At 36.7% G+C, this 24,137-nt stretch overlaps 1 long non-coding RNA gene across 3 annotated transcripts in view; it reads left to right on the top strand.

Moving 5' to 3' along the window:
• The window catches only part of LOC115272228, a 73,541-nt gene that overhangs the window by 26,694 nt on the left and 22,710 nt on the right, over positions 1 to 24,137 (top strand). For all 3 annotated transcript variants that reach the window (XR_003900309.1, XR_003900310.1, XR_003900311.1), the window contains exons 4-5: positions 7,568 to 7,638; positions 10,032 to 10,175. This is a non-coding gene — a long non-coding RNA (uncharacterized LOC115272228). The remainder of the gene's footprint in view (positions 1 to 7,567; positions 7,639 to 10,031; positions 10,176 to 24,137) is intronic.

The raw sequence follows: 24,137 nt of genomic DNA, 5'->3' as shown, positions 1-24,137 counted from the left end.
AAAGTATAAAATATGTATCTGGTTTGCAAATGGTCTGTGAATATAAAGAGTATTTTAAGAGGTTGCATATTCATGTAACTATTTAATTTTATTCTTTTTTGTATTAATTTTTAATTTACATCCAAGTTAGTTATCATAGAGTGCAATAATGATTTCAGGAGTAGATTCCATGATGTATCCCTTATGCATAACATCCAGTGCTCATCCCACCCTTAACCCATCCTCTTGCCCATTTACCCTTCCCCCCACATACAACCCCTCAAGAAATCCTCAGTTCTTCTCTGTATTTAAGACAAAATGTTTTGTTTCCCTCCGTTTTTGTATTATTTTTGCTTCCCTTCCTTTATGTGCATCTGTTTTGTGAAGTCATATGATATTTGTCTTTCTCTGACTTATTTCACTTAGGTAATGCCCTCTAGTTCCATCCACATTGTTGCACTAGCAAGATTTCATTCTTTTTGATTACTGAGTAATATTCCATTATACACACACACACACACACACACACACACACACACACACACCATCTTCTTAATCCCTTCATCTGTTGATAGACATTTGGGCTCTCTGCAGACTTTGGCTATTGTTGATAGCATTTTTATAAACATTGGGGTACATGTGCCCCTTCAAAAAAACACACCTTTATCCTTCGGATATATACCTAGTAGTGCCATTGCGGAGTGGTAAGGTCTTTCTAGTTTTAACTTCTCAAGGAACCTCCATATTGTTTTTCAAAGTGGCTGCTCCAGTTTGCATTCCCACTGGCAGTGCAAAAGAGATCTTCTTTCTCCGCATCCTCACCAACATCTGCTGTTGCCTGAGTTGTTCATTTTGGCCATTCTGACTAAATGGTATGACACCATTCTGGTGTGAGGAGGTATCTAAATGTGGTTTTGATTTTTATTTCCCTGATGATGAGTGGGGTTAAGCATTTGTCCTATGTCATTATTCTCTGTAAGTTTTTTCTCTATATTGCTCTTTCATCACTCTGCTTCATTCATTGTTGCTGCCGTGGCATTCATTTGAGACTGTATCTCAGTTGTAAGATTTTAAATTTAGTCCTGACTAGATTTTACTGTATGTATCTTTGCAGAAAGGGATTGTATGCTTTTTCAACTCCAGCTAGTCTTCTTATTATCATGATTCTAAATTTTGGTTTATGCATATTGCTTGTATCTCCGTTGATTAAGTCTGTGGCTGTCATCTCTTCCTGTTTTTCTTTTGGGGTGAATTCCTTCGTTTTGTCATTTTGGAGGATGAAAAATAACTAATAAAATTAAAAATCAAAATTAAAAACAACAGAAAAATCAAATAAAGGATGTTAGATGCTAGGTTTGTTTTGGTCTGGTTGAAAGAAGTTTGATAAAATAAAGGGAAAAGGGAAAGAAAAACAAAAAAGGAAAATGTTTGGAAATTTAAAAAAATGAATACAATAAAATAGAATAAAATCAAATGATGAAAGTAAAACAGAACTAAAAATATAAACAAAAAAGTAAAAAACATAGTAGAAAAAAATAAAGAGAAATCTCTTTTATAAAAACAAAATAAAAAAATTTTCCCTTTCTGAATTTAAGAATAAGAAAAGAAATGTAAAAGAAAGAAATGAATGGATGTACTAGCAAACAGAATAGAATACAATTGAAATTACATTCAGTTTCCCCTAGAAGTCAAACTATAAAGTACTTTATAGTCCATAAACTAAGCATGCTCTTTTAGAGCATGATTGGTACAGTTCGATGGGACTTGACATAATGACTCTGTTCTCCAGTAGATGGCACTGCTTAGCTTACTAGGGTGGATCACTGTGGCATGTGTATGCACATGCACAGGAGAGGTGAAAATGGTTTCACCAAGCTACCCAGTCTCTGGTATCAGAACTCTGTGCTCTTGCCCACTAGCTATCAAGCACCCCTTTTTTGCCTCTGGCCTCCTTCCACTACCCACTTCTCCCCTATCTGTGACTAAGCTGTCAGCCTGCCAGGCGGCACCTCTCTCCTGAGTTTTGTCTCAGATGGGTGTTTCCCAAGCCCTCACTTCTGAGGGACTGTGGCTTTGACCTACTCAGATCCTCTGGGGGAGGGTCTTGCTGAGCAATGGCTGGGTGCTTGCCCATCCCCAGGAATGTTCATACAACTATGCTGTTGCAGATGACCAGAGACAATGGCCAGGTGCCAGCTCGCCCCAGAAAAAGTCTGTGCAATTTTGTAGCAGCAGCATTTCAGGGATTATGGTAAATCACAACACACATCTGGCGCCAGGCTTCACCCTTAACACCCTTTTTCCAACACCAGCAAAGGTAGCTGTTCTCCAGGGTTCACTGGGACCTTTGCCTGTGGGGAGGCTGCACAAATGTCCTGTACCAAATGTCCTCTCAGCAGGGGAGCCATTTTGCCCCAAGTGGCCTGAGGACCCCTCAGACCTCCTGTCTGCTCCTGGGGATTTGCCTTTCCCACCAGAGCTCTGCCAGGTGTGAAGCTGAGGAGTTTCAGTCTCTGTGCTCCCCTGTTCTTAGAGTCTTAATGGTATCCAAACCCTCTCCTTTCTCCTTTCTCCTTTCTCCCCAGCTGCTTTTAGGGGGAGTGCTTTTCCTGTACTCTTCTCCCTGTCTCCATCCTCTCTCCACAAACAAAAACAGCTCCCTACCCTCTGCAGCTTCTCTCTCCCCCATTTCACCTCTCTGTGCTGTGTACCTGCCCAGTTCTGTGGTTCTAGTTATACAGATTGTTGTGTTAATCCTCGGATCGGTTTTCTAGGTCCTCGAGATGGTTTGGTGTTGATCTGGCTGCATTTCAGGGATGAGAGGCACAAAAATCTTCTATGTTGCTCTGCCATCTTCACACTGATTTTTCAAATATTGAATCAGTCTTGCATGCCTGATGAAGGGGCTTGGATGAAGAGGCTGCCTCTTCCTTCACAGGCTGCTGGCAGCCTGTCACTCTTTATTTTTAATGTGCATTGATACTAATTTAAATGCCATCCTGTCCTAGGGACAAAGATAGTATTTAACATCCAAATGAAAGAAATTACTTGGAAGGCCTATCTTTGACTTAATTTCTTTATATTAAAATACCCTTTATACCTCTTAGCAGGGATATTACAGCAAGATGTCTTCCTATGTAAAATACTTTGATTATTTGGAAGAAAGTCCTTCACAGTTAGTCAGAAATGAAGTCAAGACAAAAGTCAATGCTGCTTGGGAAGTCAGGGACAATGTAGTGTCTCAAAAGCTTGGCACAGCCCATATACTTGTTGACTAATTGTCTATATGTGTTGTAGGGGTTGTATCTGCTGATGCTTCTTTGTCATTGAATACTTCTACTTGACTCAATTACATTTAGTAATTGTGGTCCTAAAGCTCAGATGAATGCTCTCTCCATGCAGAGGAGAGGGTCCCATGAGAATACAAGGAAAGGATTTTGAAGAATAAAATAACCATGTGATAACACGTAATTTTGGTGTTCAGTGTGAGGGGTTAACTGTGGTCTGAAGTTTTAATGAAATGTGCATTTGGGATAGTTGGTGACAGGATTTTATTATATGTCATCAACTTGTACTGAAATAACACATCTAAAAAGGGCCCTATTCCCTAGAGACTGCAATACAAGTAGCTGGTGAGACAATGTAAGAATATCTAAAAATTTTCATTGAAATTCCAAGAGGAAAAGAGAAAAACATAGTGAGGAAAAATCACTGGCAGAATACGTGACTAAAACAGTGTCACATTTATTGAAGAATTTGAATTTACATGTCATCAAGACCAAACATAAACTCAAGGAAAATCATGCCATGGCAAACTATACTAAACTGATGAAAACTAAAGAAACAGAAATCTTAAAAGCAACCAGAGAAAAGTGAGCCATTACATATAGGGAAACGGGTTACTGAAGTTTTCTAATAAGTCATAAAGCCATAAGATAATGAATATTGTCTTTCAAGTGTGCAAAGAAAAAAATTGTCAACCCAGAAATCTATACCAAGCAAAAATATCCTTTAGGAGTAGTGGAGAAATAAAGACATTCTCAGATGAAGAAGAAAAATAATAGATTTTATCACCAGTAGACTATTACAGAAAATTATAAGTTATGTTCCTTAGAGCGTGAAAAAGACATTAAAAAGAAACTTCAAACTGGAAAAATGAAGAGCAAGTAAATATGACAGACAATTTTTCCTTCATTTATAGTTTTTAAACTAAGTATGACTGTTTAAAGCAAAAATATAATATTTTTTGCGGGGATTAAGAAATGGATGTAATATATATAACAATTGTACCATAAAGTATAAAGGAATATGAAATTTGTAAAGCTTCTGCATTTTACTTGAAGTGGAAAAAATCTTAGATCTAAGTAGACTCTGTAAGATTAGATATGTATATTTGAATCCCTGTAGCAAGCACTATAAATAATATAAAAGATAAAGCCAAAAAGTCAACAGATAAATCAAAATGGAATGCTAAAATATACTCAGATAAACCAAAAGGCGGCCAGAAAGTGGGAGCAGAAGAACAAGAGACTGACTAGAAAAACAGACAATAAATAATAAAATGGTCAACCTAAATCTGAGTATATTAATGAATACATTACATAGAAATTGTTTAGGTTTCAAATCCCTGGTAAGATGTAGACACACTCTACCCTGCCTCTCCCTCTGAATATAGCTACAAATCCGGGGTGGGGGGGAGGGGGAGATGCTTGCAGCAGCCATGTGGAAAAACAAAAGCAAGCTAACAAATAAACAATAACAAAAGCATAAAAACCTCTGAAAAGCAAACAGTAACAGGCAGATAAGGAAAGATATGAATTTTTAATACCATCTAACCAGTAGTGGTTAGAACTTTCTAGTCAGACCAAGGAATTGGAAACCTGGAAGTAGGTATCAGAGCGCAGAGTGTGTTCCAAAGATTTACTCACTTCTAGCCCTGTAAGTGAACAAAGGACCACTTTAAGCTCAGGGAGAGTTTGGAATCTACTTTTTTTTTTTAATCTTTCTTTTCTCTATTCTCTTATGGTCCCCTGGTAGTGATTGCAACTGATGACAGTAGGAAACTGTAAAAGGCAAAACACCAAAGGAGTAGAAATTTAGCTGGTTTGTAGTTTGGTGTCTGACATTAATTTGGGAAATGCTCAGTCATTATGTTTCAAATATTTCCTTTGTTTCTTTCTCTCTATTTTCCCTTCTGGTGGTATTTCCATTGCACATATGTTACACCTTTTATAGTTGTCCCACAGTCCTTGGGTATTGTGTTGTTGTTATTGTTGTTGTTGTTTTCCAGTCTTTATTCTGTTTCCTTTTTGGTTTTCAAGAATTCTACTGATATGCCCTCTTCAGCCATGTCCAGCTTACTGATAAGCACATAGAAAACATTCTTTGTTTCTCTTACACAGAGTTGTTTTTTCTTTAATCTCTACCATTTTTATTGTTGTTGTTCTTTGATAGGACTTCCTTCCTCTGCTTACATTTCCAATCTGGTCTTTCATGCTGTTTGCATTATCTATTAGAGTCTTTAGTGTATCAGTCATTATAATAGTTTAAAATTTCAGCCTGCTAATTCCAGCGGTTTGATGTGTCTGATTCTGATGCTTGCTCTGTCTTCTCAATTTTTCTTTCTTGCTTTTTGATTTGCTTTGAAATTTTTTTTATTGATAGCCAGACATGATGTATTGGGAAAAAAGAACTGCTGTAAGAAGGATTTGAACAATGTGGTGGTGAGGTTTGGGAATAGGGGAAGCATTCCATAGTCTGTGATTAGGTCTCAATTTCAGTGAGCCTATGCCTCTGTCTGGCCTAAGGAATTCCAAGTGTTTCTTAGTGTTTTCCCTCCCTTCATAGACGGGATAGAGTGGCAAGGGTAAGAATGGAGTTAGATATTTCCCTTCCTGAGGTCAGTTAGGCTCTGATAATACCCCAGTAGATTAGGTACTGAGACCAGGCCTTGTTAAGAAGAACAAAGTTCTCTGTTGTATTTCCAAATGATTCCTTTTCCCCTCCTCCTACTGGGATCCTGAGAGTTTTTTCTGACATGTACTGTGGAAATCTGGTCCAACTTCTGGAGGTAAATCTTGTAATATGTGGGGGACCTCCTCCAATTAGGTCACCCTGAAAGTTTTAAGTCTTAGAAGTTGTGTGCACTGAGTGTCCAGCAATTTAGCAATTGTGGTTCAGGCGTTCCTACACAGCCACTGGTTCCTGAGTCAGTTTCTGCTCTTGAGTGACTGCTCTCACAAGTGGCAACTCCCTGGGTTTGCCCTTTTCTCCAACCTTGGAAGCAGCAACTTGGCATCTGTTCTCCTCTGCCTTATGGACCCAAGAAGAGGTGATTTTTTTCAGTCTGTTTACCTTTACTTTTGTTGTTAGTTAGGGTGGAGAGGAGACCTCTAACTTGGTTACATTTATAATCAGAAACCAGTAACTATTCATTGTAAAAAGTGGACAATATGTTCTAATACCCACATAACCAGGGACTCATAAATTTTTCTGTTGATTTTCCATTTTATACTTTAAGAACCTAAGAATAATGTTTAGTTGTTTGTGATCTGTCTAGCCCTGCCAATAAAATGTACAACAGGGATTCATTTCTTCATTTTTCTTGTTGAACATAGGCTTCATTAAAGGAAAACATAATAACTCCAGTTAAAGTAACAACTTAATATGCAAAAGAACACACACAAATCCTTAAATGTAGATATTCTTAGGTGTTACTATTTTCTTTTGATTTAAAAAAAAACTAGATTACTGACATGCCATCCTGGCAACAAAATTCTTACTACAATTTTCACTTAAGGCTAACCTTTTTCTGAAGTATATCATTAATCACATCTAAAGGGATTCTTTTTCAGAAAGTAAAAAAATGGAGCTTCACTGGATACATAAAAAGCAATGAATAGTTTTAGGAATATTGGTGTTTTTTTGTGGTTTAAAAAATTTTTTTTAGTGTTTTTATTTTTGAGACAGAGACAGAACTTGAGCGGGGGAGGGGCAGAGAGAGGGAGACACAGAATCTGAACCAGGCTCCAGACTCTGAGCTGTCAGCACAAAGCCCCAGGCAGGGCTTGAACTTACAAACCGGGAGATCACAACCTGAGCGGAAGTCAGATGCTTAACTGACTGAGCCATCCAGATGCTCCTAGGAATATTGTTTTAAAGGGAATTGGGGGTTGGAGTACAGAAGCAATGCCAAACTTGCTTGACCATAAACATGTGCATGTGAAGTGAACATCAGATTATGTATTTTAAACAAGGATATAAGCCTAGAATGGTTATAGTCTTAATTCAATCATTTCTCACTAAGCAATGGGTGAAGTCTTCTAATAGCGTCACTAAGGCAATTGTAAAATATTTTTTAAACATTGTTTTTCCCAGTTTTGAGTCCCTAGCTAAACGCTGGTGAGTGTCCTTTCTTGGGAAACTGAATAAAACCATATCCCGGCACTTCTCTTATCAGGGTTAGGGGCTCTCACCATCAGGGAACACTGTGTACCAGTTCTAGGTGCCCCAGGGCCAGATGCCAGAAAACCAGAACATTTCTTATGTCCCTGATGCCTAGAAATTATTCAAATTGTGTAACCCACAGGGAGCCTGTGAAATCTAGCCAGTCCCACCTGCTCCAGCTCCAGCCTGCTCCAGCACCCGCCCTGTTCCCAGGTATGACTCCCCATGTGGCCTTGCCTGACAGTCTTCTCTTGATTGGAGCTATAAGAAACAAAAATTTTGCCTTCCGTCTAGTCAAGTATTACTGTGTTGTATCCAACCATCAAAAGAATCTTTATAGTCTTACTAGAAATTCTGAGATTTTATGTTATCTACTTACTTATTTGTCAACGATGCTTTGTACTTTATCTGTGTTCATTGGGGGTATTTATTTCCTTTATTCATTCATTAAAGACAAACTGAGAAATATGCCAGTATACAATGTATAGTATGAGCAAAGAGTATTAGCTGGAAAGTAGTAGGTAGGACTGAGAAGTTTCAGAAAGGGAAAAATTAAAAAGGACTTTATATTATTATTTTTTAAGTTTATTTATTTCGAGAGAGGGAGAGTGTGGCATGTGAGTTGGGGATGGGCAGAAAGAGGGAGAGAGAAAATCCCAAGTATGTTTTGCAATGTGAGTGCAGAGCCCTACACAGAGCCCTCACACAACCGTGAGATCATGACCTGAGCTGAAATCAAGAGTCAGACACTTACTGAAAGACTGAGCCACCCAGGCGCCCCTAAAAACAGATTACATAGTATATTAATGTGCAGAATTTGGACTTTATTTTGTAGATAACCAGAAGATAATAAAAGATTATAAACAGACCCTAATTTTATCAGGTTTGATACTGACCAACTGGGGAGATGTGGAACGTTAGTTTACTTAGAGTTACCAGTGTGGCAATGTTTTCATAAATTTTTGTTGTTGTTTTCTCTCTAATAGACATGAACTACAGGATTCTGTCTTTGATATAATTTAGAGTAGAAAGACTTATAGCTTAAAATATGTTTGTACCAGACATTTAGCCAACTCTAGGTACTGAATACATCATTTTTAGTTTACCATGGAGTTGTTGGGGGGAAATCTATGATATTTTGACCAGCTTAAAAAGATCTAAAGTTGCTAGTAGAAATGCAATAGAAAACACAGTAGGTATCAGAATGGAGATCTAATGGTTGACGTGGGCTAGACCTCAGACTGTGCACTTTATTTTAGTGCTCAAGAAAAAGCTACATTTATTTAAGAGAGAATCTTGTCAAGGCCTTCTCTCCTTATTCTCAAGTCAATAATATTGACAGCGCTTTTGTCCACACTAGGTGAAAATGTATTATCCTCTCTACTTTCCTATCAAATATAAAGTTTCATGGCCATAAATTCAAATGTTATGATGAAACCCAGGATTAATTTGAATTTATATAGTAATACTTCATTCTATCAGTATTTTCTCCCTAAGAAATATAATTTCAAAGACAAAGTATGTATTGTTGATGCAATTACAACTTTTGGTTCTGAAAAAAACAAGAGCATTTTAAAATTATTTGCTTGTCTTAAAATCTTACTCTAATTAGAAGAACAAATGAACAGCTTATAAGATGAATCTCTTTCATTAATTTTATACTTTTCTTGAAGAATAAGATTATCAACACCTTAGTTTATTGGAGAATTGCTATGTCATGCTTTAAGACATATATTTTGGAATTAACATCTATTCATTCCTTCATTTTGATGGAAGATTGCAAATTAAGATAAATGAATATTCTGTAGCTGTGACACAGGAATTAGCAACAGAAAAGGCTAATAACTATTAAGCACATTTTAAGTCAGATACTGTTACATAACTCAGTTCTCACAATTACTTTTCAGAGGGATATTCTTATTTAACTCCTTTTGAAGTTAAAAAAATTGAGACATGGAAGCTTCAGGTAATATATGATCACAAAACTAGAAACTGTTTTGAAACAGTATTGTATGATTTGAGTCTACCACACAATCACTCTACTTGTCATTAGCCATTCAGATAACTTAATCACTTCCCTAGAGTACAGAATTGCTCTTTCCCCACCCATTTAAATTAGACCCAGCATATGACTTGCTGCATCCAAGGAAATGTAAGCAGAAGTAGCATGTGACACTTTAGAGTAGAAACTGTGAAAAAAAATTCAAAATGAGGTTAAGCATTGGTAAGTCACTCAAAATAGAGTCCAAATGACATTGAGGAAGTTGGTCCCACATAAGTCTTGCATTTTCATTCTCAGAACACCATGAACTTTCGACTTTTGTTGATTGGAACTTGACCACCTCTTCAAACACATCTTTCTATTTTGGACTGAAATAGAGATAATATGACATTTATTCACTAGGTATTCAATTGTGTACTAGGTACTCAGTTTAAAATCTGTGGTACCAATCAGACTTTTTCAAAACAAGCTATATAACCTTTTTTTTTTCTTTGTAAGTACGCAATCCCTGCTCATAATTCAGAGCCACTTTCAATTTTGTCAATTCTGTTTCTTCCAGATTACAATCACTAAGATCCAAAATAATGCTTTTGGTTTTTTACAGTTTCTTCTTGATCATCATTACTTGGCATAATCAGCAGAATCCAGAGCGCCTGACCTCCACCATGGGCAGAGCTGTGGATTCAATTAAGAGACCTCCAAAATCCACTGTTTTTTGTCATCTTCTCAGTGGCTTATAGTCATGTTGGTAAGTCCTGTTGGTTTTGAACCTCTCATATTGATTGAGTTTCAGGTCTTTATTTGGGTGTCCTTTATGTCTGGCTTTTATCTTCACTTGTTTCTGAGGGGAGCATTTCCTTTACACTCATTTTTAGTGGAAGATTTGTGTTTCAGATTCTTGGTAAGTACTCAACTTTGGGAAATAATTATTGTAAGGGGTCCTCTAATAATCTCCTAGAACTCCTACAGGATTTATTTTTAAAGAATATAGCCCTTCTTGCTTTAAAATTTTACCTCTTTGGATTCACATTACTCAATATGTTTTAAAACTTAATGGTTCAAAATGGGACAATTTTCATATCACAAAACTAGTTTACTTATATACACAATTGGAAAAGGGTTATAAAAACGAACAAAATGAATGTAATGCCTATTTTAATTGGTACCAAATGTATTGAGGACTCTAAAACCACTTCTTTATAAAATACCACTTCCAAATTAATTGAGATGAACAAACAATTAAAGGAAAACCATCTCCTAACCTCTGGGATTCATTAATAATAATTTTAATAGATTAAGATTCTGTTATTTAAAAAGGGAGAGGAATGCTAATCTTGTCATTTTTACATGAAATACAACTTCTTTCATAAGTGTCAAGATGGATCCTCTTATACTAGAATACATTTTGTGAAAACAGGAAAATAAAGTATATTTAGTTTATATGGATGCCGTCTCTCTCGCTCTCTCTCTCTCTCTCTCTCTCTCTTTCACACACACACACACACACACACACACACACACACACACACACACACACACTATGTTTCAAACTCAGATGTATTAGTCACAGAAATAAGTTCTGGCATATGGCCAGTGTTTAAAAGACTTTGTGAAAGAATAAAAACACTTCTGTGGCAACAAGTATATCTACATTTTTACATACTCAACTTCTCCCTAGAGAATTAGTGTTGGTAGGTGGTGTACTGAATTATGTATTGCAAGCATACGCTTGTATTTCCCACACCTGATGATGTGGGGAGACACAGGGAGAAGAAAAGCAAAAAGTTTCAGGAAGAGGCATATTTAACTCTGGCAAATCTAGCCTAAGAATCCAGAGGAACATAATTTTTGTAAATGATAAACTATTTCGTAATTGTGATTATAATACACATAAGAGTATTTACTAGGTTCAGACACAATTGAGAGAAGATTTCCCAGAAAATTCAGACAGGTCAGGTATAACATGAGATAATTCTGGTTAAATTCCTATTTTTTTAATAGTTTATTGTCAAGTTGGTTTCCATATAACACTCGGTGCTCTTCCCCACAAGTGCCCTCCTCCATGTCCATTATCCCCCTTCCCTTTTCCCCCTCCTCCTTCAGCCCTCAGTTTGTTTTCAGTGTTCAAGTGTCTCTCATGATTTATCCCCCTCTCTCTCCCTAACTCTTTTTTTCCCTTTCCCCTCCTCATGGTCCTCTGTTAAGTTTCTCCTGTTCCACTTATAAATGAAGACATATGGTATCTGTCCTTCTCTGCCTGACTTATTTCATTTAGCATAGCACCCCTGAGCTTTATCCACATTGTTTCAAATGGCCTGATTTCATTCTTTCTCATTGCCATGTAGTATTCCATTGTATAGATAAACCAAATCTTCTTGATCCACTTACCAGTTGATGGACATTTAAGCTCTTTCCATGATTTGGCTATTGTTGAAAGTGGCACTATGAACATTGGGGTACACGTGCTCCTATGCATCAGCACTTCTGCATCCCTATCTTTCAAAGGGACTATATAACTGATCTTCTTTGTATATAACAGAATCTTACCTTTAATACTCAGGAAGTGCTCATTTAGTGTATATCTGTATAAATAAAGTGTGGAGAAATTCTTTAATTAGGGTTTTCTGAAGAAAACCAATGAATATACTAGAAGTGGCTGATCCACCCTGCCCCATGAATGAAAATATGGGTATATTTATAATATGAACATATTATGTATGTGTTCATACAACAAAATAAAAGACATATGATTCTGAAATGAGCTCTCATTTTCTTATCCAGGAAGACTTAATAGTTTTTACTTATTGATGAGTAGATAGTCTCTGTGAGAGTACATTCTCTATCTTATTCTGGTCACTTTATGCTCCTCTTCTTTTGTGAAGTAAACTCTGGAATGTTATCTTTTTGTTTCTGAGTTCTTAGGATTTTGTCTATACCTATGTGGTTTGTCAGTAGTTCCTACATAAAACACAATTATAAAACTCAGTAGATTTCAAAAATAAGCATTTATTCCCTCAAAATCATAGGGTTGGCTAGGGGAATTCAGTAAACTCTTATCATTGGATTTTTAGGATGTTTCATCCATAAATATGCTGTCAAAAACCCAACCTACCTCTTCTCTTGTTAATGGAAATAGCTGGATGATTCTGCAGCTCTCTGCTTCTCTCTTGTCCACATATTTGTGTCTAGAGCCTTTCATATATCACTCTATCTGCCACTAGCTAATCAGTAGTGCAACAGCATGAATGAAATTGCAATACCTACTCTCTTTCTCTCATTTTACTTCCACCTGTGTTCAATAAAGGAACTAATATTTATTCTTCAGCAATCACACAGTAACCATTAGTTTACCTATGTAGTATCTTCTTTGAATAATAAACTCCTTTGTAGCAGATGATATGCATCAGTTACCTTGTGTTGTCAGCTTCCATGTCCAGGAGAGTGTCTCTTAAATTTTAATATGCATAAAATCACCTGGCATATTAAAATGCAAGATTCTCATTCAGGGAATCAAGGTTTAAGCCTGATATATTGTCTTCTCTACAAGATTCCAGATGATACTGATGCTTCTGGTTCATAGCCTACAATTTGAGACACAAGGATCAAAGTTCATTTTATAAAAAATAAATGTGGGTCTCCTCTTTGCTAGGTCACCACTCATTCAAGTATTATATTTTATATTATATTTTATGATATATTACTTAAACTTAAATAGATGGCTTAGATCCTTGGTAAAACAAATATTTAATGAGAATGAGCAAACATATGTTAGGTTGTATGCAGAAGATGTAAATACAGGAATATTTCCTCCATGTTTTCAAGTCACAAAATATAATGTTTTCTTACTCTATGATATTTAAAGGAATCCTTTTAAGTGGAAAGTACTTGCCACTCTTTACCAAGGTAATTTTTTATAAATGACATACAGTCATTTCTACAAATTCTATAATTCAAATCAAGGTCTGCTTAAGTTTAATGATACACAAATTGTTCTTGGTCATATAAATTGAATAAATTGCATACCTTGCATCATCTGAATAATTACTTTCTCTTAGGTAATTTATCAGTTTCAGGGTCACTACTTTTTTTACTAGTCATATCTCAGCTTCTCCTATGCCTAAATCCATCAGATAAAAGGGCTTCTCTAGTTTCTATTGTATCTACTGCAGTTTCCACATTTTTTATTTTGCATGTGACATATTTTCAGGATAAAGATCAAATCCAAGGTGTCTGTAAGACTCTCTGAGTTTTTTAAAGTGATACTTGTCTAAGTGAAACAAAAGGTCCTATAAAGATTGTAAAAGCATAGTTTCAGAAGCCCAATCCCAAAAATCCCTATGAGTAAATCTAGAGAGAGAGGGTTATCTCACAAGATATTATAAGCTTGGCTTTTCTTTAGTGGAGTGGATATAACCTGAGTGAAAATTCACAATGGTGTAAGGATATTACATTGGCTCGGACTAAAAGGTACTAAGATAGCTCAAATTACCAGAAAGTCTTTGGATTCTAAATTTTTTATGGGATAAAGCAGGTTGAGGAAGCTTCTAAGCAGCAATTGTGAGACATTTATTTTAATGTTTATTTATTTTTGAGAGAGAAAGAGAGTATGAGTGAGGGTGAGGCAGAGAGAGAGGGAGATGCAGAATCTGAGGCAGGTTCCAGACTGAGCTGTTAGCACTGAGCCCGACATGCGGGTGGAACTCACCCCCATGTGAGATCATGACTTGAACTAAGGTTGGATGCTCAACTGACTGAGCCACCCAGGTGCCCCCCAAGAGACATTTTTCACACTGAAGGAAGAGTATTCCCAAAGATGGAGCTAATAAGAACCCTGAAGAACAAGAGGCCAGAGGATACTGCCAGGGAGAACTGGTCCCTAATCAAGTAAGTTTTCTAGCTCGTGGAGGAGGGTGATCTGATCATGTGTGTCCAGATAGATTTCAGAAATGTTATACACCAGTGATCGCTGTATACTTAATATGCCTTAATAGTCTGTCTGACTATAGAATTCTGATCACATTTTTATATATTTTTTAAGTTTTTATTTTAATTCTCGTTAACATAAAATGTTATATTAGTTTAAAGGGTACAATACAGTAACTCTATACTTCCATACATCACCTTCCACTCATCAATAAGTATATTTCTTATTCCCCATTCCTATTTAACTAATCCCCAAACCCACCTCCACTCTGGTAACTACTTGCTATCACCTCACTCTACTAACTTGCTTGTTCTCTATACTTAAAAGTCTGTTTCTTGGTTTCTGTCTCTCTCTCTCTTTATTTTCTTTTTGCTCATTTGTTTTATTTCTTAAATTAAACATATACTGGAGCCATATGGTATTTGTCTTACTCTGACTGACTTATTTTGCCTAGCATCATACTCTCTAACCCCATCCATGTCAATGCAAATGGCAAGATTTCATTCCTTTTTATGGCTGAGTAATATTCCTGTGTGTGTGTGTGTATGTGTGTGCATGTGCCTGTCACGTATTTTTATTATTTTTTTCTTTCATGGTTTATTGTCAAGTTGGTTGCCATATAACACCCAGTGCTTATCCCAACAAGTACCCTCCTTCATGCCCATCACCCCTCTTCCCCTCTCCCTGACTCCCATCAGCCCTCAGTTTGTTCTCAGTATTCAAGAGTCTCATGATTTGCTTCCCTCCCTCTACCCAACTATTTTTTTTCCCTTCCCTGCCCCATGGTCCTCTGTTAAGTTTTTCCTGATCCACTTACAAATGCAAACATATGGTATCTGTCCTTCTCTGCCTGACTTATTTCTCTTAGCATAACACCCTTGAGCTTCATCCACATTGCTTCAAATGGCCAGATTTCATTCTCTCTCTCTGCCATGTATAGATAAACCATATCTTCTTGATCCATTCATCAGTTGATGGTCATTTAGGTTCTTTTCATGATTTGGCTATGATTGAAAGTGCTGCTATGAACATTGGGGTATATGTGCTTCTTTGCATCAGTGCTCCTGTATCCTTGGGTAAATCCTTAGCAGTGCTATTGCTGGGTGATAGAAGAGTTCTATTGTTAATTTTTTGAAGAACCACCACTGTTTTCCAGAGAGGCTGTACCAGTTTACATTCCCACTAACAGTGTAGGAGGGTGTCCATTTCTCCACATCCTTGCCAGTATCTATAATCTACTGATTTGTTCATTTTAGCCACTCTGATTGGCATGAGGTGGTATCTCAGTGTGGTTTTGATTTGTATTCCCTGATGATGAGTCAGGCTGAGCATCATTTCATGTGTCTGTTGGCATCTGGATGTCCTCTTTGGAGAAATATCTGTTCATGTCGTCTTCCCCTCTTCCCCTTTCCTCACTGGATTCTTTGTTTTTCAGGTATGGAGTTTGGTGAGTTCCTTGTAGATTTTGGATACTAGCCCTTTATCTGATATATCATTTGCAACTCTCTTTTCCCATTCTGTTGATTTCCTGTTAGTTTTATTGATTGTTAACTTTGCCCTGCAGAAGCTTTTCATCTTGATGAGGTCCCAAAAGTTTGTTTTTGCTCTTGATTCCCTTGCCTTTGGGGATGTGTCAAGTAAGAAATTGCTGCACTTAAAGCCAAGGAGGCTGTTTGCTGCTTTCTTCTCTAAGGTTTTGATGGCTTCCTGTCTCACATTCAGGTCCTTCATCCATTTTGAGTTGATTTTTGTGTATGGTGTAAGAAAGTGATCTAGTTTTTTTTTCTTTTGCATGTTGGTGTCAGGGTCTGCCAGCACCATCTATTGAAGAGGTTTTATCCATTGGATACTCTTTCCTGCTTTGTCAAAAATTAATTGGAGATACATTTTTGGGTCCAATTCTGAGTTCTCTATTCTAGTTCATTGGTCTTTGTGTCTGTTTTTGTGCCAATACCATACTGTCTTGATGACTATAGCTTTGTAGTAGAGGCTATAAATTCTGGGATTGTGATGCCTCCTGTTTTGGATTTCTTCTTCAATATTACTTTGGCTATTTGGTATCTTTTGTGGTTTCATAAAAAATTTAGGATTCTTTGTTCTAGCTTTGAGAAGAATGCTGGTGCAACTTTGATTGAGATTGCATTGAATATGTAGATTGATTTGGGCAGTAATGACATTTTAACAGTATTTATACTACCCATCCATGAACATGGAGTGTTTTTTCCATTTCTTTGTATCTTCTTCAATTTCCTTCATAAGTTTTCTATAGTTTCCATCATGCAGATCTTTTATATCTTTGGTTAGGTTTATTCCTAAGTATTTTATAGTTATTTGTGAAATTGTGAATAGATGAGTTTCTTGATTTTTCTTTTTGTTGCTTCATTATTGTTGTATAAAAATGTAACCTATTTCTGTATGTTGATTTTGTAACCTATGACTTTGCTGAATTCATGCATCAGTTCTAGTAGGCTTCTGGTGGAGTCCATTGGGTTTTCCACTTAGAGTATGTCATCTGCGAAAAGTGAAAGTTTGACTTCCTCTTTGCCAATTCTGATGCCTTTTATTTCCTTTTGTTGTTTGGTTGCTAATGCTAGGACTTCCAGCACTATGTTAAACAGCGGTGGTGAGAGTGGGCATCGCTGTCGTATTCCTGATCTTGGAGAAAAGCACTTAGATTTTCCCCATTGAGGATGATATTAGCTGTGATAATATTAGCTTATGATGTTTAAGTAAGTTTCTTCTATCCCGACTTTCTCGAGGATCTTTATTAAGAAAGGATGCTATATTTTGTAAAATGCTTTTTCTGCATCTATTGACAGGATCATATGGTTTTTATCTTTTCTTTTGTTAATGTGATATATCACATTGATTTGCAAATATTGGACCATCCCTGTAACCCAGGAATGAATCCTACTTGTATCATGGTGGATAATTCTTCTTATATGCTGTTGAATTGGACTTGCTAGTATTTTGTTGAGGATTTTTGCATCTGTATTCATCAAGGATATTGGCCTGAGGTTCTCTTTTTGGCTGGGTCTCTGTCTGGTTTGGTAATCAAAGTGATGCTAGCTTTGTAGAATGAGTCCAGAAGTTTTACTTCCATTTCTATTTTTTGGAATAACTTGAGAAGAATGGGTATTAACTGTGATTTAAATGTCTGAAAGAATTCCCCAGGGAAGCCATCTGGCCCCAGGCTTTTATTTGTTGGAAGATTTTTGATAACTGATTCAATTTATTCACTAGTTATGGGTCTGTTCAGGTTTTCTATTTTTTCCCATTTGAATTTTGGTAGTGCATGTGTGTTTAGAAATTTGTCCATTTCTTCTAGGTTGTCCAGTTTGTTCACATATAATTTTTCATAGTATTCCCTGAAATTGCTTGTAGTTCTGAGGGATTAGTTATAAAAAATAATCCATTTTCATTCACAGTTTTGCCTATTTGGGTGCTCTCTCTCTCTCCTTTTTTTTCCAAAAAAACCAAAAAAAACCTCTTGGTTTCATTGATTTGTTCAACTGTTTTTTTGGATTCTATATTGCTTATTTCTGCCCTGATCTTTACTATTTCTCTTCTTCTGTTATGTTTGGGATGTTCTTGCTGCTCTGCTTCTAGTCCCTTTAGGTTTGCTGTTAGATTTTGTATTTGTGCTTTTCCTAGTTTCTTGAAATAGGCCTGGAGGGCAATGTACTTTCCTCTTAGGACTTCCTTTGCTGCATCCCAAAGAGTTTTAATTGTTGTATTTTCATTTTCATTTGTTTCTATACATTTTAAAATTTCTTCTCTAATTGCCTGATTGTCCCATTCATTCTTTAGTAGGGTGTTCTTTACCCTCCATGTTTTTGAGGGATTTCCAGACTTTTTCCTGTGATTGATTTAAAGTTTCATAGCATTGTGATCTGAAAATGTGCATAGTATCATCTCAATATTTATATTTACTGAGGGCTATGACCCAGTGTGTGGTCTATCTTGGAGAATGTGCCATTTGCACTCAAGAAAAAAGTCATTTCCATAGCCTCAGGATATAGAGTTCTAAATATATCTGTCAAATCCATCTATTCCAATGTGTTGTTCGGGTCCATTGATTTCTTAGTGATTTTCTGTCTAGTTGCTCTATCCATTGCTATAAGTGGAGTATTTAACCCCCCTGCTATTAGAACATTCTTATCAATAAGATTGTTTCTGTTTTATGTATTTGGGTGCTCCAAATTCAGTGTGTAGACATTTATAATCTTTAGCTCTTCCTAACGGATAGACCCTGTAATTATTACTGTTTTTAAAAATTTTCAATGTTTATTTATTATTGAGACAGAGAGAAAAACAGCATGAGTAGGGGAGGGGCAGAGAGAGAGGGAGACACAGAATCTAAAGTAGGCTCCAGGCTCTTAGTTGTCATCACAGAGCCCAATGCAGAGCTTGAACCCATGAACCGTGAGATCATGACCAAAGTCAGATGCTTAACCTACTGAGCCACACTGGTGTCCCCAACCCATTATATAAGGGCATTATACAGTGCCCTTCTTCATCTCTTGTTACTGCCTTTACTTTAAAGTCCAGTTTGTCTGATGTAAGTATGGCTACTCAAGCTTCCAATCGCATGATAAGTATTTCTCCTTCCCTTACTTTCAATCTGAAGGTGTCTTCAGGTCTAAAATAAACTCTTATAGACAGCAAATAGATGTATTTTGTTTTTGATCCATTCTGATACCCTATTTCTTTTGATCAGAGCATTTAGTCCATTTACATTCAGTGTTATTATTGAAAAATATGGGATCAGAGTCATTGTGTTCTCCATAGAATTTATGCTTATAGTGGTATCTCTGGTACTTTGTATTCCTTGCAACATTTCCCTCCTACAGTCCCCCTTAGGATTTCTTGTAGGTCTCGTTTAGTGGTGATGAGATCTTTCAATTTTTGTTAGGGAAAACCTTTATCTCTCCTTCTATTCTGAATGACAGACTTGCTGGATAAAGTATTCTTGGCTGCATATTTTTTCTGTTCATAACCTTGAAGATTTCTTGCCACTCCTTTATGGCCTGCCAAGTTTCAGTAAATAGGTCTGCAAGCACTCTGATAGGTCTCCCTTTGTGTAAGGCCCTTTTATTCCTAGCTGCTTTCACAATCCTCTCTTTATCCTTATATTTTGCCACTTTCACTATGGTATGTCATGCCAAAGGTTGATTCAAGTTACGTCTGAGGGGAGTTCTCTGAGCCTCTTGGATTTCAGTGTCTGTTTCCTTCCCCTGATTGGGGAAGTTCTCAGCTATAATTTTTTCAAGTACCCCTTCAGCTCCTTTTTCTCTCTCTTCATCTTTTGGAATTCCTGTGATATGGATGTTGTTCCATTTGATTGAATCAGTCAGTTTTCAAAATTTCCTTTTGTGCTCCTGGATCAATTTATGTCTCTTTTTCTCAGCTTCCTCTTTTTCTAAAATTGTATCTTCTAATTCACCTATTCTCCTCTCTGCTTCTTCAATCCATGTGTGGCTGACTCTATTATATTATGCACCTCATTTATAGCATTTTTAATTTATCACAACTATTTTTAAGGTCCATAATCTTTGTAGCAATAGCTTATCTGGTGTCTTTCATTTCTTTTTCAGGCTCAGTGATTATTTTTATGACTATTGTTCTAAATTCTTGGTCAGTTATGTTGCTTATATCTGTCTTGAGCAATTCTTTAGCTGTCACTTCTTCCTGGAATTTCTTTAGAGGAGAGGTTTTTTTTTTTTTTTATGTTTCATCACTTTGGCTGGCTTTCTGTCTCTTGTAAGTTTTTAAAGCTTGTGCGCCTGCAAGTTCTGCTATATTTTTTAAATATATTTTTATTTTTTTATTTTTTATTTTTTAAGTAGTTTATTGTCAAATTAGTTTCCATACAACACCCAGTGTTCTCCCCCACAAGTGCCCACCTCCATCACCACCACCTCTTTCTCCCCTCCCCCTTCAACCCTCAGTTCATTTTCAGTATTCAATAGTCTCTCAAGCTTTGTGTCCCTCTCTCTCCCCAACTCTCTTTCTTTCTTCCCCTCCCCCTGGTCCTCCATTAGGTTTCTCCTGTTCTCCTGTTAGACCTATGATGCAAACATATGGTATCTGTCCTTCTCTGCCTGACTTATTTCGCTTAACATGACACCCTCAAGATCTATCCACTTTCCAACAAATGGCCATATTTCATTCTTTCTCATTGCCATGTAATACTTCATTGTGTATATATACCACATCTTCTTGATCCACTCATCAGGTAATTGACATTTAGGCTCTTTTGATGTTTTGGCTCTCATTGACAGCGCTGCTATGAACATAGGGGTACATGTGCTCCTATGCATCAGCACTTCTGTGTCCCTTGGGTAAATCTCTAGCAGGGCTATTGCTGGGTCATAAGAGAATTCTATCGATAGTTTTTTGAGGAACCTCCACACGGTTTTCCAGAGTGGCTGAACCAGTTTACATTCCCACCAACAGTGTAGGCGGGTGCCCATCTCTCCACACCCTTGCCAGCATCTATAGTCTCTTGATTTGTTCATTTTATCCACTCTGACTGGTGTGGGGTGGTATCTCAGTGTGGTTTTGATTTGTGTTTCCCTGATAATGAGTGATGTGGAGCATCATTTCATGTGCCTGTAGGCCATCTGGATGTCCTCTTTGAAGAAGTGTCTGTTTATGTCTTCTGCCCATTTCTTCACTGGGTTATTTGTTTTTTGGGTGTGGAGTCTGGTGAGGTCCTTGTAGATTTTGGATACTAGCCCTTTATCTGATATGTCATTTGCAACTATCTTTTCCCATTCTGTCTGTTGCCTACTAGTTTTCATGATTGTTTCCTTTGCTTTGCAGAAGCTTTTTATCTTGATGAGGTCCCAAGAGTTCAGTTTTGCTTTCATTTCCCTTTCTGTTGGGGATATGTCGAGTAGGAAATTGCTGCGGTGGAGGTCAAAGAGGTTGTTTCCTACTTTCTCCTCGAGGGTTTTGATGATTTCCTGTCTTACATTCAGGTCCTTCAGCCATCTTGAGTTAATTTTTGTATATGGTGTAAGAAAGTGGTCTAGTTTCATTCTTCTGCATGTTGCTGTCCAGTTCTCCCAGCACCACCTGCTAAAGAGGCAGTTCTGCTATACTAAAGGAGGCTCACTGACTGTCCACAGCCTGTCCATTCAGGAAGTGTTCTTTTAATGGTGTCCCTTGCTCTCTTGTTGTGCCTTTGGTTGTTTTATTTCCCTACTTGTAGTGATATTTGGGACTCCCCACCATGTGTATTTTGGCTTGTTTCTTTAGGTAGCCCTATGAGGCTGTCTTCTGAGTGGACTCTGTCTCTTTTTTTCTCAGACCCTTACAGTTCAGTGTCCTTTGGCTTCATCCCTTCTTTGTTTGAGAGATGTGGGTGGGAAGGTCTCTATTTCTTTACCATCATGCATCATCTCCTCTTCTTATTCATTTAGTTTTGATGAAGGCAGAGTCAGTGTGATCTGGCAAGGGGCAGAGACACATGCGCATGCACACACACACACACACACACACACACACACACACAGAATACAAAGCAGGCTCCAGGCTCTGAACTGTCAGCACAAAGCATGATTCAGGGCACACATTCATAAACTACAAGAATATGACCTTAGCTGAAGTCAGGCGCTTAACTGACCGAGCCACCCAAGCACCCCTATACCACATCTACTTCACCTCATACTCCATCTTCTTTAGCCTTTCATCTAGCAGTGAACCCTTGGGTTACTTCCATATTTTGGATATTGTATATAATACTATAGTAAACACAGGAGTGTGTGCATCACTTTGAATTACTGTTTTTATATTCTTTGGGTAAAAACTCATAAGTGCAATTGCTGGATCATAGGGTAGTTCTATTTTTTTAACGTTTTGAGGAACTTCCATACTATTTTCAACAGTGGCTGCACCAATTTGCATTCCCAACACTGCAAGAGGGTTCCCCCCTTTCCCACATCCTTGGTAACATCTATTGTTTCTTGTGTTGTTGATTTTAGCCATTCTGACAGTTGTGAGGTGATATCTCACTGTAATTTGGATTTACATTTTCTGATGGTAAGTGATCATGAACATCTTTTAACATGTCTATTGGCATCTGGATGTCTTCTTTGGAGAAATGCCTGTTCATGTCTTCTGTCCATTTTTTAATTGTTTGGAATATTTGTTTTGGGGTGTTGAATTATGTATGTTCTTTATATATTTTCAATACTAAGCCTTTATTGGATGTGTCATTTGTAAATATCTTTCCCATCCTTAAGATTGCTTTTTACTTTTGTTGGTTGTTTCCTTCTCTGTGTAAGAGCTTTTTATTTTGATGTAGTCTTAAAAATCTATCTTTGTTTTTGTTTGCCTTGCCTCAGGGGACAGATGTAGAAGAAAATTTGCTATGGCTGATGTCAAAGAAGTTTCTCTCTCTGTTCCTTTCTAGGATATTTATGGTTTCAAGTCTCACATTTAAATATTAATCCACTTTGAACTTATTTTTGTGTATGGTATAGCTAACTATTCCAATTTCATTCTTTTGCATATTAATGTTTAGTTTTCCATTACCATTTGTTGAAGAGAATTTTTCCCATTGGATATTCTTTTTCATTTTGTCAAAGATTAATTCACTATATGGTTGTGTATTTATTTTTAGATTTTCTATTATGTTCCATCATGTTTTTAGTACGTAACTTGTCTTTTTCAGCTCACAATCTCTGGATCAGAGGAACTATACCCACAGGGCAATGATAGACTCTTTTCTACATCTGAGTTTAATTTAGAGGATGAGATCCTATATTCCAATACTGATGTAGTAATGAGAAATGACTTTTTGGGGGCTTAGAATGAGAGCTAGCATATTTTACATGTGGGAGGAATGTAAATGATTTGTGGCTAGATGATGTTTTGAACTGTTTTTATTTTTAATGCCTACAAATCCTTTGAAATTCTTTTTATCAAAAACTGGAATCTATTTCTTCTTTCCCTAAATCTGTTCTTGGTCATATGGCTTATTTGGGCAATAAATAATTAGCAAATGTGGAATAACTAGAGGCTTAAAAAGTAATTAATGTATTAGTTCATGCAGTTTTTATTCTTGATAACCATTGCATCACCAGGTCGACAACTTTGGCTGTAGGATAAGAGACTATGTAGTTTGAAAGAGACCCAGCTATTCTAGCCAACAAGCTTTTTTGGCTGAATCACCGGACTTCTGAATAAAGCCATTCAGGACCAAACATCACTAACTGAACTAGTCTAGACCAGAAAAATCTTGTAGCCAATTTTCATACTTGTGAGAAATAAAATTTATTGTTGTTGTAGACACTAAATTTTGAGGTGACTTTTGTTGAATTATTGATTCTTGAATATACTATTTGTATGGTATCTCACTTGCAGAAGATGCTTAACATGCAGCAGCATGATTTCAACAATCTGTGATGTTTTTAATGCCTCTGTGCCATCAATAAAAGTCAAAGTCATTGTCAGCATTTGGAATTTTAAAGTTTTAAGAGGCTTTGCACATTTTTCCAATTTTCCTTATTTAATTGATGAAAAGACTAATACTTAGCATGTTTGGGAGATTGCTAATCTTTGTTCATAACAGTGGCAATGTGTTTGGTTCTGATTTCTTTCTTTTCTTTTTCTTTTTTTGCCTTTTCTTATCTTTCTTTATCACCTATCATCTATCTATCTATCTATCTATATCTATATATCTATGTCTATCTATCATCATCTATTTATCTACACTACATAGGTTTCTCTGCATAACAGGATCAGAGTTTATAAAGTTCACTTTCAAATCACCAA

This window comes from Suricata suricatta, chromosome 11 (assembly GCF_006229205.1).
Source record: "Suricata suricatta isolate VVHF042 chromosome 11, meerkat_22Aug2017_6uvM2_HiC, whole genome shotgun sequence".
In the NCBI taxonomy this organism is placed as follows: Eukaryota; Metazoa; Chordata; class Mammalia; order Carnivora; family Herpestidae; genus Suricata; species Suricata suricatta.
Note: the sequence above shows the minus strand (reverse complement) of the source record. Positions and strands in the feature narration are given on the sequence as shown.